Consider the following 16686-nt stretch of genomic DNA (forward strand, 5'->3'; position numbering starts at 1 on the left):
GCAACCATAGGGAATGCATCCCTAAGGTTAAGGGAAGTAGGCATAATATGTAGCAGTGTACATCTGCCTTGCTCACCTACACAGCCATTTTGGAGGAATGCATTGTTCCTTTGTGCAGAAGGGCTGCATGTATGATGTGTTACACATAGAACATTGTACATGTAGGGGTACCTATCTGCCCAACAATGCAATATGACAGACCATGTTCTTGTGGAACTGCAGGGAATCCGGTATTGTGGAAAATGTGCACCCTGCAATGATGGACAGGTGGGAGGTAGGGTGCAACACACACTAGGAACACACTTCATTTCCTAGATGACATGCTTGGTTTTGAAAGACAATGTGTAATATCCCTCAACTCAACACATCATTGCATGGTGTTGTGGCAACATGGCTCCATAGATGTCACACACAATACATTGCTTCTGTGTAGAGACCCTGAAGACACACAACATGCATTGTACAGAGGAAGTCTGCAGGTTGTGGGGAAGCATAGTAAAGAATACAGTCGAAGGACTGTAGCACACCACATCCCTGCAGATCAGCAGTGGAGGCCACAGCACGTGGTGTACACCATACATGGCTGCAATTCAGTGGGCAAGGTGGCAGATCCATGTTGGAAATGAGGGTTAGACTTGCAGGCTTGCACATTAGAGTGGCCTACTGTGGTGTGCAGCAGACACAGGTCAACAGACATTACAGATGTGGTGGGTGTCTTCAAGGTGGAGGCAAATGTAGTGGGCAGTATAATAAGACATTACTGCAGCTGCCTCATATGATACACACAATGACATGTGTACTTGAGTGTACAGGACAGTGTGTATGCACATAGTATCACTACTATCTAAACATCAGTGTTTGTCAGGCCTGTAAATCAACAGGTATGGCAAGGGATATGGTTGTAGGGTGCAGAGCACTTAGCTGTAATGCACAGCCCTGCTCTGGACCCTGCCATATGCAGTGATCCAGGGGTGAGCAGCAGGACAATGCACTTTGTGTACATTACAGCAGGGATATATGTAGGCTGGAAGACATGTGTGCTTGGTCTGTCAGGTGCAGAGGTAGTCATACATGGGTGGGATTAGCGATAGAGACACTACTTGCAGCACATAAACAAGGTAGTGTAGATGTGCAGTGTGGAGGATGAGAGCATACATGAGTGTTAAGAGGATATACAGGCTTTTGGCATGGAAGGCAAGGTTATAGTGCCATTTCAGAACAGCAATCCCCCTAATGAAAACTGATGGTTACCTGTATTATTCGGAGAAGGTAACAGATTTCAGGGTGTGTTGATGCTGCAAAACTTCCGATTAGTGTCATGGCCATCCCATCACTGTGCAAGCAGACAGTGGTTATGAGCTGCTGTGGTCCTGGCACATCAGCATGCCCCCATCCCAATCTCATATGGGATATCAAAGACACTGCATAAGCTAAGGGAGGAAACCTGCATGACATTGGATCAGTCCTGCTGGGTTTTACCTTGTTGCACAAGGCAGATGGATGAGCACTTTTCCATAGTGTTTAGGGATAACTGAACTGGCTGAATTTGTCTTCAGTAACAAAATTAAGAAATCATTCTTTCTGAAAGGTATCAAGCCTGTTCCTTATCCTTGGAAATAATAAATGGTTCTACAGCATCTGATATCCACAGTAAAGAAATATGTTTTGCAACTAATGACCTGAGAGAAGCAAGGGGGGGGGGACAGCACAGTGATGCAACAGATAGTGTTATCACCTCACAGCAAGAGGATCTTCAGTTCAATTCTCAGTTGGGGTGCCTTCTGTGTGGAGTCTGCATGTTCTCCCTGTATTCCTGTGAGTTTTCTCTGGGTGCTCCATTTCCTCCCATAAATCAAAAATATCTGGTAGGTGGACTGAACACACTAAACTGGCCATAGGTGCAAGTGTGTAGTATGGAAGAACTGCAGGAGGACTTACCGAGCAGTGTAAACCTTGGCTCTAGATGATTGTCATTACTGAAGTACACCCCAACCCCATGTGCAACAAAGGGAAAAGGGATTGTGGATGGATGGACCTCAGAGAAGCAAGACTGTTTAAAATGTCCAGTACAGACTATAGAAAAGGAATGACAGTATCTTTAAGAAATGGAAGGTTATCTAGGATCCACTGATCTCTTTGATATAGATTAGCCTAGTCCCACTTCAACTTTTTTAAGAATCTGACTTTATTGAGTATATGTGATTGCAATCTACATTGTCATGGTTATAAATTACAAACAAAATGTTTGTAAAATAATGCTGTATTCCCTATGTTAAGTAAAGTTTTTGTAGCAATAATTTAAATATTTAAAAAAATGCAAATTGCAATCTACCATACCAAATGTAAAATCAGAAAATTGTAGTGTTACCAAATAAACAATGATATGTCCAGAACATGCCAGCATAATCTAACTGAAATAAGTAAATCACACTGATGTCCCACTCACTAGGCTGAATAAGGAGAAAGTAACAGTCAGCTGCCTGTCGGTTGCCAGGATCTGCCACATAACGCACGCTCTCAGGTCCTTCAACAACAGGTATAAATATGACAGTGTCATTGTACATGTGGGTGTGAATGACCCGAGATGTACCTCCCTGGACTACATGAAAGGAGACATGGAGGAGGTCTTGGATTATGTAGTCCAGGAGAGTATGACTCTAGCTCTAAGCAGCATCCTACCATTACCCAGAATGTTAGCACAGTACAAGCAGAAAATGATTAATTTTAACAAATGGCTAAGTTTCTGGTGTCATTCTAAGGGGATCCAGTATCTGTCTGCCTGAGATGACATGACTGACAGACCTCGATGCTTTACCAGAGATGGCCTGCATCTACCAACCCTGGGCTTCCGGATACTGGTCAAGGCTCTTGCCACCCCAATAGAGCCTTTTTTAGGCGGTGTTCCAAAGACCAAATTACTACCGTAACTACTACAAACAAATGCAATCTGAGAGTCATGCTGCTCAAAGCTAGAAGTCTAAATCTCAAAATGTACTCGCCCGAAGCACTCCTTAAATGGAGAACATGGACATTTGTGCTGTAACAGAGACCTGGTTCAAGGCAGCAGAAAGCACCCCTGCACTACCAGGCTATAACTCATTCCACACCTTTCAGCACCGGAACTTGTACCGAAGCTCCAAAGGTGGTGGTGTTTCCATATGAGATACTTCAGGTGCAGTTAACACTGGGTAAGACAGCAATTCGGGTTGTAGCCTTCTATAGGTCCCCAGCCATACCCCAAGACTCACACTCCATGTTCCTAAGCACCCTGGAGAATATTAGGGTCCAACTTAACATTCTCATACTGGACGACTTTGACTACCCCCTCAATAAACTGGGAAAACTACTCATGTACCAATACATTTGCCCAATGCTTTCTGGAATTCATTAATTCCAGTGCTCTGGACCAGCTCATTCTTACCTCCACTAGAGGTAGCAACATCCTTGACCTGGTCATTACTAACATGGGCAGCCATTGCTCTGCACCACTAGTCAACTCCTCCCTGGTTAGATCTGACAACAAACTAATCACCTTGGAAATCCACATCCCTCCAACCCCCGCCACCCCCTCACAAAGGTAACCACCATGAAAAACTTCTCCAAAAACTTACTCTGGGCTCCTAAAAACAGAGGTGGCTAACTGCACGGTACCCATGCAAATGGAGGATAGTTGCATGACTGTCGAATCATACACCAATGCACTGTACAAACACGTACACAAATGCATGGATCTTGCTATACCCAATAGAACTAAGATGCTCTCCTCAAAAAAAAGGAAGCCAATCTGGTGGTCCCCTGCCATAAACAAACTCTACAACAGAAGGAGGAAACTGATTTGAAATAAGACAAAGTCCCAAGACTGGAAAAACTCCCTTATTAGCCTCAACAAAAGGTTGAGATCCCTCATCAAATCCTCTAAAGCTAGCTATGAAAACAGAATTGCAGCAGATAGTGAAGAGAACCACAAGGCCTTCTATAGTTATGTAAAGAATCCATGGACATACCCAGATTTGCTCTGAGCTACTTCACTATGGTACCTCCTATACACAGCCAACACATATTGCCAATATACTGGTTGACAGATTCAGTGCTAACTTTATCCCCCCCCCCCCCAAAGGACCAATCACAATACCAGTAGATTGCCAGGCACCCAGTATTACTGCTGCACAGGTGAAAACAGCAGTGTTCAAGGCCAAGAATACAGCTTCTGTGAGATCTGACAATATCCCTGCCTGTGTTCTGCATGAACTACAGAGTGAACTAGCACCTCACTTGTGTGCCCTGTTGAATCACAGCCTCACCTCAGGCTGTGTCCCTACTGAATGGTGCACTGCTACAGTTATCCCTCTCCACAAAGGAGGAGTGACTACAGACCCCAGGAATTATTGCCCAATTAGCCTGATGAGTCTGATATGCAAAGCTATAGAATGCATCATCATGAACCTGATAAATAAGGATATAGAGAATCTCCAATCTCTGGATCCTACACAGTTTGGTTTTGTGAAGGGTAGATCATGCCTGGTCAACTTGGTCGACTTCTTTGAGTCAGGTTCATACAGCCTACCTTGATCTGGCCAAGGCCTTTGATACCATTCCCCAATTGGGAATCATAGAAAAACTCACTAAGTTAGGCATAAACCCCTATATCACTAGGTGGGTTGCAAACTTGCTCACAGATAGAACCCACAGTATGAAAGTAGCTGACTCCAAGTCAGACTGCTGACCAGTCATGAGTGGAGTCCCACAGGGTTCAGTCCTGGGTCCTGTCCTGCTTGGTATTGACTTCTCTGAAGTCCTGGCCAACACAAAGGGACTCTGGCTGACAAAGTTTGCAGACAATTGCAAGTTGGGAACTACTATTAACTCTCCCAAGTGATGTTGACATCCGACAGAAAGGCCTCAGTGACACCAACTGGTGTCAGAACCATCGCCTTAAGCTCAATGGAAAAAAAATGTGTTGTCATCCCCCTGGTTCCCTTGAATCACCACATTGATGGCAGTCCACTGAACACAGAAAGCATTATAAGAGATCTAGGAACACAGGTTGACAGCAGCCTCTCTTTTGACCACCACGTTGCCACTGTAGTCAGGAAGTCCTTCTCTGTGGCACATCGCATTACTAAGGGTTTTGCATCCAGGAAGAAAGAGGTCATTGTCTCCCTCTACTCTTCCCTCATTAGGCCAATCATTGAGTACAATGCCCCACTAGACACCTGCAACAACTGGAGAGGCCGCGAAAGTTCCTCACAAAGAGGATCTTAGGCCTTAAACACTTGTCCTATATGGACAGACTCAAAAAACTCGAACTATTCTCTGTCTCATATTGCCTACTTAGAGGTGATCCCTGCTTGACTTATAAAGCCATGTCAGACCCAGCTCTGTTAGAAATGCTACATCTAAAGAAATCCCAATCCTTCCGTACCACACACTCCAAAGACCTCAACCTCATTACCACAATCAACAGAAGGAGGGACAGGTTCATAACCCAGAGACTGCCCATGCTCTGGAATAGACTTCCCATACATATCAAGCAGGGCACCTCACTGTCCCTCTTCAAGAGAAATCGTGATGAATGGATGGGAAATAGAAAATTCACCCCGGGGATCACTCAAGTGGCACTACTTGACAGAGGCACTAGGAGCTAAGGTCAGGTGGCATGATACCAGGGTAATCCTATCAGCTAGGCTTGTAAAGGCTCTAGAGCCATTAGCCTAGTACACACCTATGAACCTATGAACCGTTGGGTCATCAAGTTTGGTTTATAATGTTCTGCATTACTCCTAGCTTACCCTATCTAATGTTTTTAAAAGTGTACCTGTTAGAACTTTGCAATATTACAAGTTATTTTATGTAAAGTATTATATTTAATGTGCTTTATTTTTTTAGAAATAAAATCTATTTAGTCAAGAGGTCTGCTAAGAAATAAATATTCATTTGTTTTGTATCACGTAATTTGTGTTTGAAATTAATATGTTTTGTGGTTTCTTCTTTTCTTTAAACTTTGGAAAGCAGCTAACAGTTTTGTTTTCTCTTACTAGATTTGAAATTCATTTTGATGTTTCAATTATGCTGAGCATCATTTAATCTCCATACAATTAACATACTTGTAAAATATACTTAAAAAGTAAAAGGAAAAATTAAAATCACCTGAAGTACTGCATAAATACATTCTCTATTTCTCACTGTTGCAGTGATGATCAAATTGGATATGTGTTTATACAACCAAGAAACAGTGAGTCTGTTAAGGAATATTAATGGATATGTTTAGATACGACAAAATAGGTGTGATGTGACCCCACATTTCACATCATAAAATGGCAGTGCAGTAGTTCACCAGAAAATCATTATCTTCAGAGTTAGGAGTTCAGCCCTGACTTCTAGTTGCTCTTTGGCTGGAGTCGTATGCTCTTCCTGACACTTATTTCTGTGTACTCTGGTATCTTCTGATAAATATGCTGGTTGATTAGTTACACTAAAAAACTGATGATGTGTTTATTGCCTTTAACTTATCTGAAGTTCCAATATCCATGATTCTTTTGTAGCTCAAGCGAATGGGGTTCACTCACAGTTAGGGTCCAGGGCTCAGTCCTTTTTTCCCAATATTTAGGTTCTCTGCCTCACAGCTCCAGGGCTTAGGGTTCATTTCTTTTCTCTGGTTAAAATTATAGATCAAACAGGTATAACTAACAACTAGTATAAAGATGTGCAACAAATTTATGGTGCACAAATGGGAACCTTGTCATCTATTCATTCATGAAACACTGTTCCAACTGAAATTAAAGTAAACTCTCGGTTAGCCAGCATCCATGAGGATTGGTAGATGCTGGATAATTGTAGTTTCTGGTTGCTTGAGAGTTACTATTAAAAATAAGCCTGACTAACACTGTACCCTATACTATTTGTTTGGTTTGACTTGTTCTTAGGTTGGGGAGAGAGGACATTTATTCATATCTTCCTTTTTAAATCTCTAAAACTCTAAAAATGTAAGGTGTGTTTCTGCGGGGGGGGGGGGGTGCACAAAGTGCAACACATGAAAATTGTACTTTATTTCTTCAATTTTTTTTTTTTTCTGGTTGCTTGAGTTCTGGTTAACTGAGAGTTTACTGTATATCTAAAATGATCAACTTTGTCCTCAGTAAAGTCAGAAATACAAGTTCCCTGAGACCAGATGAGATGTCAGGAATCCTAATTTGTGCAATCAAAAAATAACTTGGCATATTACCTTAACAATATTCTTAACAGTGGATGGAAATTGGCTATGTCCCTAATATTCTCAGGTTACTGTGGTCCTAATTCACAAAGGATGCCCTTCCACAGATCCAAATAAATTCAGACCACTCAGGCTCAGAAGTTTAATATACAAGATGATGGAGAAAGTCATCATGGAAATTGGACACAAGAAACCATCTCCATCACCTGATAGAGTATGGATTGACAAAGTAGATCTCGTATGCTTATGCACACATTTTTTTTAAGAGTGTGAGTATTACCCTGAATAAAGGTTTAGCTCTCCATGTAGCTTCCCTATTTCTGGCTAAAGCATTTGACGTTGTACCCCAAGATAGAATCAAATATGCTTTCAAAGATCTAAGGTTAACTAAAGCAGTAGTAAACTAAGTTCATAGTAGGGTATGCATTCATATACAGAACGGGAGGAGTCCTATCCATCACCTGTCATCAGTGGAGTCCCTCAGAGCTTTAACCTGGGAGCACATCTTTTTTTTTTTTTTTTTTTGAAGTTTCTGTAGTTTTAATTTTTAGCAGAATACCACCTGCTGCCATACTGATTTTTCATTGGAGGTGGCACAGTATTTAAGTTAATTGTAAATGGTTCTCACTGTTTTAATGTTTGAAGAAGCTTATGCAAAAGCACTTACCTATATTAAATTTTTTTTTATAGTGAATACGTTTTACATTTTGAGTGGTCCGTTCACTACCTTCCTTTGTGCTATTGTTTTTACTTCTTTGTTTTGGGGCAGTGTTCCGTTTGCCCTGACTAGTGTGCTGCTTTGTTTTCAGTTATTTTTAAAATAGTAAAAGACCTTAAAGTAATTGTAGATGGTAGCCTTTCATACTGTCTGCAAAACATATGGATTTGTCACCTGATCAGGGGGTGACTCGTGGCACTGGCTGCTGGGCTGCAGCCTTCCCACTGAAAACTAAATGGTATTTTATTTAAAGTCAAAGGGCCATGAATTATTTTAAAATTAAAAATAATAGTTGACTTTCCAACTTTCCATTTTGTTTGTGCTTGTAACTCCTGCTAATTTTCAGAGTTGAGAAGTTCCTAGATATGAAAAAAAGAAAGAAAATCGATCATCTTACTTTGTTGTCCAGGCTGTGCCTAAACAGCCTGGCATTACACTTGCACCCTACATTGAATAAGATGATTACACCTTATTACATGTCCCAATATTGTTCTGAGAATGGCAGAGATGTTGTTCAACAGCCACCTTATCATGCTGCTGTATGACACCGAAAGCAACTGTTAATATTGGCTCAGGATGTCTCAGGTGTGTGTGTGTGTGTGTGTGTGTGTGTGTGTGTGTGTGTGTGTGTGTGTGTGTGTGTGTGTGTGTGTGTGTGTGTGTGTGCATGTACGTTCATTCCTATGTACACACAAGCACATATTGAGACATTCATTCTGTCTTTAGGTGTCATTAAAGTTCTCAACTGTCCCAAATTTTGTAGAATATCCCTGATTTTGACACATAGTTTAGACTGTTTCTCATACAATTTGCAGTTTTCTTGCAACTCAGTGAGGATTGCTATCAATAGACATTGCAGTTTCAGAGTATATCGTCTTTATTAGCTGAGTTGACCTAGTGCTGTGGTACTCTGGCTGTAATTCAGAAGGTCCTGGGTTCAAAACTTGACAGTGGTGTCTTTTACACAGCTGAGTTGGTCTAGTGGTGTGTTGCTTTTGACTGCAGTTCAGAGGGTCCTGGGTTCAATATGTTGCAGGGGTGTCTTTGGATGGCTCTGTGGTGCAGCAGTAGCATTGTCATTTCACAGCAAGAAGTTCTCCAGTTAAATTCTCAACTGGGATGCCTTCTGTGTGGAGTCTGTATGTCCTCCCCACATTCATGTGGGTTTCCTCTCATGTTACAAAGACATGCATCTGGAGTGTTTCTCCCTCGGCCTCCCCTGAAAATTGGCTTCAGTCCAAGTTGGACTTTCCTGGTTAACAAATGTTAAATAAATAAAGTCATTAGAAGCATGTTAATGCCATTCATTTTATTCTAGCAATTTTTCAAGTATATAAGGGCAATAACTGTTTCTGAGTTTGGTCATTTGCCCCATATCATGTTTAGAGTTCTTAAGCTAAGAGGTTGAGACATATGTGATGAGGAGAGTGAAGTGAGTTGCAGACTGTATTCTGATAGCAATGAGCTGAGAAGATGTGGTGTTGATATATGGTTTTAAATGTCAACCTTGTGTCCATCTTTTTAATGCCTCCATCTTTCTTAATCCCTCCATTCTAAACAATCTACCTACCTCTTTACTCCCTATTTTCATCAATGAGGAGTTCATTGGCTTCACATTACCCCCCACCCCAAATTGTATAAAAGCAAGATTCAACATGGGATCCAGGGAATAAACTTCCTTGGTAAGCCATTAGAGAATGAGCTTGTTTACCAGATCTATGAAACTATAAAGCTATTTTATTTATTTTATTTTAATTATGAATTTGTTAAGCAGGGTTGAGCACTGATCTCATTGGACCCATTTCAGTCTCAGCCTGGGGAAAACACAATAGATACATGGTATTATATACAGAGAGAGAATGACAAAATGCAATATATATATATATATATATATATATATATATATATACACATATATACAAAGTGAATGTCATAATTATGGGGGATTCGTCAAGATTGGAGACATGCACTTATTAAACCTGTCTTTAAGGGAAAGGGGAATAGGACAAACTCAGAGTCATATAGACCCTTAAGTTTATTTTCATGTTGTAAAAAAATAATGGAGAAGGTAATATTGGATAACTTACTTTTAGAACTAGATAGGTTGGGACTTGAAACCATATATCAGCATGAACATAGATCTATTACCACCTGTGACATGACGTTCTATTACAATATAATTACAGTTATGAATGAAAAATGTTGCTGTGCTGTGATGTTGTTGCGTCTTTCGTTTTTTCCCGGTTAGGGGTCACTACAGCAGGACTCCGGGCCGCTAATGATTGGCAGTGGATTTTTATATGCCGAGTTGCCAGCCCTGATGCACAACCTTCAACGAAGGTATGCCCATTCACACATGTCTCCACACAGAAGACGCTTTAGCTGAGAATCGAACAGGACAACGTCTTACTGTGAGGCGACAATGCTACCGCAGCACCACTACCACAGTCTTGCTGTGCTGTGATGTAATTTATATAAATTTAACTTCAGCATTTGATGGGGTCAAACACAAAACACTGATCAATAAATTAGAACAACTAGATATTGATGTGCTCATGACAAGATGGATAGCTGCATGGCTTACAAATAGGACGTGGCAAGTATCATACAGCACTTGGACAGGTGAAATTCTTGGTTAGAGTCAGGGTGTCCTACAGGGCTCTGTCCTAGGTCCTTATTTGTTTAGACTGCATGTTTCAGACCTGTCTTTTTCATCTGAGGTGTTCTACAATCTATATGCAGATGACCGGAAATTGAGTAAACCGATTACATGTATTACAGATAAGGCATGTCTGCAAAATAACCTGACTAAATCGACCATTTGGGGACAGGAGAATAATATGATGATAAATACATCAATACCTAAGCATATGAGATTTGGGAGACATAAACTAAAAGGTGAATATTTAATATAGCACACAGTGATTGAAGCTGTAGACTCATTTAAGGACCTGGGTATATGGGTATATGGGTAGATCAAGCTATGAATTTTTCTAATCATATCAACCAAATGGTTGATGATAGATATAGAATTATAGGATGTATAAAAAGATTTATAAAGTCTAGGAAATCAGAAATGATGGCATCATTGTTTGTTAGTTACATTAGACCCAAACTTAAGTATGGAATAACAATATGTAAACCTTATAAGTAAACAGACCTGAGTAAACTGGAAAGAGTACAGCAGAAATATACGAAGGCCATCCATGGATGTTAAAATTTAAATTATTATGAAAGAGTAAATTATCTGAACTTGTACAGTGTCTCTTATAGATATTTAAGAGAAGATCTTATTCAGATGTATAGGGCATTTAGTGACAACTGCCTCTGGAAATGTTTGGGGTTAACAAGAAGTACTAGAGAATCATCAGATAACCTGTGTAGGGGATTCTATAGGAATGAGAAATGTACTAATTGGTTCTCTTAGAGAGCAACTGATGCATGGAACACACTACCAAATTACATTAAAGCAAGCACTAGTTTAGATATTTTTAAGAGCAGCTTGGACACTTATGGGAATACACTTATTGGTATATTGGCAAGGTAGAAGGGCATTAATGCCCATGCTTGAAATATTTGTATGTATGTATAGTTGGCTTTAGGATATAAAAGCGAAATATAAATGACATTATTCACAGAGTGGCTAAAACACATTATATACATGCATTATATGTAGAGTGACATCGGAGATGGCATGCTGAAAGAATCACATCAAAAATAGTCAGAGCAAGGTGAGTAGAAAAAAGAAGGGAATTAAGAGGTCAAGTTGTTTGACCAGAGAGACAACAGCTGCATTTTCCCAGATACTTGAAATGTGCTTCAATTTGTGAATGGAAAATGGGGTAAGAGGAAAGGTTTTTAAAAAAGGGAGAAATTCCCATTGGGAAAAAAACACTAAGAATGCAGGGTCTCTGCTGTGAAGCCTAGTATGAGAAGTTTGGAGGAGAAGACGTGAGTGGTTAAGATGTCTAAAGTTGTATATTGATGTGTCTCTGAATATTTTGGAAATGAGTGGAGGGAAGATGCCATTCTTGATAGGTTTTAATGGTTGAGAAGCAAGTTGAAAGTCAGCACATTGTTTCCTAGGTAGAGAGTTAGGTTTTTCAGAGGTTTTGCAGTTTTGCTCATTTATTGGGGAGAGAGTGATGAAGCTGCAAATGTCATTTAAAATGGACTGAATGGTGGATATATTTATTTTAGAAACTACTGCAGTTAGCAGGAAACAATATTCTAACTGACACAGTAAGATACCTTTACCTGTGACATTTCTACATTGTATGTATAGAAAAAGGGAGATCCTATTAACCCAGAGGAGAGAGTTTTGTGTGTGTGTGTGTGTGTGTGTGTGTGTGTGTGTGTGTGTGTGTGTGTGTGTGTGTGTGTGTGTGTGTGTGTGTGTGTGAGTAGTCGTAATGGAGATGGAGATTTGGGAAGGGGTCCAACCAAACCTCTACGTATTTGAATGAAGTGACATTTTCAGTAGTGTTTTTAAGATGATCAAACACATGCATCTGGAGTGTTTCTCCTCAGACCTCCGCTGAAAATTGGCTTTGTTCCAAGCTGGACTTTCCCGGTAAACAAATGTTAAATAAATAAATAAATAAAGGATATTTAGAGGCCCTGGAGACAGAAATGAGCTTTTGTCTAGTGCCAAACAGCATTGTTTTTGTTTTAAAGGAGTTTATCAGTAATTGTTTATCACCGACCCATTGAATAAAGACATGAAAATCAGTCTAAAGTTTGAGTTCAAGAGAAGAGAGAGAGAGAATGGTTGGAGAAGAATAAGACCATGTTATCAGCATAAAGCAGGGGAATATGAGGTATGTCAAAGGAAAGTTTGTTAATGAAGATAGAAAAGGAGAGATGCCAGAAGAGATCCTTGAGAGACACCTTTCTGCAGAGAGGCTGACGTTGATGAAATGAAATTAACAATGATGTGGTGGTTAGAGGGGTAGTTTTTAAACCAGGGCAGTATGTCAACACTTATGCCTATTTCAGTGAGATATGAATCTATGATCAAATTTCCTTCCCATTTTATCATTCTAAGGACATTCCAAGTCTTAAAGGGTTGATTGTAGGTAATTTAAACTTACCAGTAATTACTAAAATGTTTGGGAACCCAGTAAAACAGATATTAACATGACCACTTTGCATCTATTACATCTTTAAAGTAGATAATGATAAGCTTAAATGCTTGTGGGTAATCATGTCCTCACTTTAGATTTATTCTGACACCCTTAGTCTCCCATGCACCATCTCAGAAATGTTTTTGCTTTATTATTCTGTATGTTTGATCCTTTCCGTCTCCACTTACAACGTGTGTGTGCTATGAAAAGGTCTGTTGACCAGTATTCCCAAGCTGGACCTGAAAATGAGACATTGTGTGGGGTAAACCTCTTAACAAGCAAACTCATTAAAATAAATATCTGCACAAACCAGTGTTATTGTAGATGATTAATGTGTCCTTGCTTAATCATTGCTTTCAAGATCAGCATTTCGTTTCTTACACCATGCACACCTTTCAACTGTCCAGCTTTGCACAGAATGTCCAGATTTTTGTCTCAAATTTTTGGTCTGTTCCTCATAACATTTGTGGTTTTCTGGCACATCACTTAGGACTGAAGTCACTAAATTAGGACTTACATTTGAGATTCAAAGTCTTCTCATTCTAGCAGCTTTCTAAGTTTATAAGAGCAGCATTTAAAATCAGTCCATATTTTTGGGCCTTTGATGCCCATTTTTTAGGATTTGCCCACATTTCTTACACTAAGAAGATAAGTATGGCACCAAGCACTATAGCCTGTGCTAATAGTTAAGACCAAATGTAATAGCACAAGGGAAGGCAGAATGAATACCATTCTAAAACAAAAGTGTAGTCATAAAAAAGCAATTTGTACGCAGTTACTTATTCTTTTTTTCTGTCTACATACCCCAGCCCTATTTGTAACCCTAACCTGCAGGGATTCACATGCACACACTACCACCATCTAATGCTAAAACTTAGCATATACAAAACTTTTGACTTTAACATCCCAAATACATACTTATCTTCTACTCATACACATATCATAAACAACAGCACACACAAACAATAGTTATGAAAGACTTGGAGAGCTGTGAAAAGCCCTAAACTGTGAGTAACAAGCTTTTCATCACAAAGAAAAGAGAAAGAAAGCCTATTTCAATTCTGCTTAAATATTTAAATTGCACTTATAGTGACCAATGGTCAGTGGTGATACTTCTGGGTCTACTTTAATCTGTCGAAAGCTGAAAAGGGCAAATACAAATAGAGCGACACATAAAGAGCGAACTGCGAATATGTCGAACGAACGAAACCACGAAAAGAGAAGTGTCGATTCATCATAGTTGACCCATCTGTGGTATAGCTCCATAAGGTAAGTGTGCAATAGCTATGGACCTTAGGGTTAGGGTGCGGGTTAATGTAAGTGACTAGGTAGGTAATGTATGTAAGGTTTAGTGTAGGGTTTTGTTAAGTGTATGTGTGTGGAATATTTAGTTTGTTTGGGTATAGCTCCATAGGGGAAGTGTGCAGTAGTTACGGACCTTAGGGTTAGGGAGGGGTTAAGGATAGTGCATAGATAGTTGTGTATGTGGGGTTTAGTGTAGGGATAGCAGTAAGGTTTTGGTGGTTTAATTTAGGGTTAGAAGTAGGGTTTTGTTTAGTGTATGTATGTGTTTTTGTATTGTGTTTGGGTAGGTAGTGTGTTGCTGGTGGTAGGTTGGCTGACTATGACGGTTTGAGGTTTTAAATTTCGCAGTTTAGTACATTCGACGTATTCGTGGATCGGTCTTTATGTGTCGCGCTACTTGTATTCGCCATTTTCAGCTTTTGACAGAATAAAGTAGACCCGGTACTTCTTTGTACTTTTTTTTTTTCCTGTTTGTTTGCATTTTTAATTTGCTGTGGGACTTTAGTCTTATAGCTTAATTTGCAGTTGTGGGAAGATTGTGTTTCTACATTATACTGCATTTCTATCTCCAGAAGTAGAATTACTTGAAAAAGTACCCATTTGTATTTTAAACCCTGCTGGCCTTAGTCTTGTAGTTTCATTCACAGTTGGCATAGAACTGTGGTCTACTGCCAGATTTGAGCCTTATTTAGTCATTTATTACTGCATTTTTCTATAAACAGTGTTACTGGTAAATTTCTGCATAATCTGGTGCCTAAGACTAGAGTAGAAATCAGTAGCGAGGGTATTGTTTTTTCTGCTCCAAAACTAGTGCTTCTGTGCTTTTACAGTTGGTGATATTCCAGTTTTGATTGTACAGTTTTTATATTCTGTTTATCATTAACCTGCTGAAAGTTGCCTTCTAGTGCTTTTCTCTTGCCTTGTTCCTTGTGTCTGCCTCATCTCCCACTGAGACATTAAGCTAAAGCTTCTGAAATTCTAACCTGTAGCTCAGAGAAGTTGCATTCCAGTGCCTTTCTGTCTCCCTGTTCTTTGGGTCTGCCACCCCCCCCCCACTGAGAAATTAAGCTAAAGTTTCTGAAAGAGCTGCACTATTGACTTAATTTGACTGGATCCCCCTCTAGTTAGCCTGCTTCTTCCCTGAAAAAATTTTCATCCCTTTCAGCCTTTTCCTGTTGTGATTTTATATGTTGTGGTTTTATAAGGCTGTGTCTCTCCCTCACCTACTTCATTGCTATTGTCTGTTGTATAAGCTATTTAAGTACTCTTCCCACCCATTGTTTTCCATAGATCCATCCTAGAAAGCAAGTTTCCCTACAGAACAGTCTATAAAACAGTACCCTGTAAAGCAGGGAATATAGAGTAAATACCTTGTATGTCAACAAGGCACATGAGGTTGTCAAAACCATGTACACAACACCCACCTCACATAGCATATAGCACACACATAGACTAATATATGATGAGGAGCTTAAAAACAATCTTCCTAAACAATAAATGTCATCTTGACCATCCATTGTCAAAGCTATGCCTCAGCAAGCTCAAAGGCACTGGTCAAAAAGAACAGCTAACACCACACATACAATCACACTCAATGGATCCCCTAACATTAAGCTCCTAAGGCAAGCAAACATACTTCCCAGGACTGTCATCACAAGGGACTCCATTGTAAGATGTACTGATGCTCCCCTGACAAGTTGAACAATGAGAAGATAAGAGCTATTTGATTTTCTGGAGCCAGGATCTGCCAAATCATGTACACACACTCAAGACATTACACCACTGGTATCAGTACAATTCTAGCATAGTCCATGAAGGTCTAAATGACCTGACACATACTTTCCTGGACTGTATGACGAGAGACCTTGTGGAGCTCTCAGACTGGTATGAGGCTACCATTTAGAAGCCCATTACCATCACTGAGGATGATGCCACAAGATGAGCAAATGATGATTGATTTTAACAATTGGTTGTATTTCTGGTGTCATTCTAAAGAGATCTAATATTTGTCATCTGGGGAGGAAATGGTTAACATACCACATTGCTCTGTCAAAGATGGTCTGGACCTGTCCCTTCCAGGCTTGTTTATACTGGCTAAAACTTTATCCACCCCTGCAGTACCTTTTATAGGCAATGCCAATTCAAGGTGTTACTGCTCAATCCCAGGAGCCTAAAAAAAAAAAAAAACACTCCCGCCCAGTCCTCCTCACACTTGAGAATATAGACATCTGTGCAGTTACTGAGACATGGTTTAAAATGGCAGAGAATATCCAGAAGTACAAGGTTTCAGTGCCTTGCACACTTATAAACCAGTAACTACATAGACA

Source organism: Protopterus annectens, chromosome 11.part0, assembly GCF_019279795.1.
Source record: "Protopterus annectens isolate FY-2018-M chromosome 11.part0, PAN1.0, whole genome shotgun sequence".
Classification (NCBI taxonomy): domain Eukaryota; kingdom Metazoa; phylum Chordata; order Ceratodontiformes; family Protopteridae; genus Protopterus; species Protopterus annectens.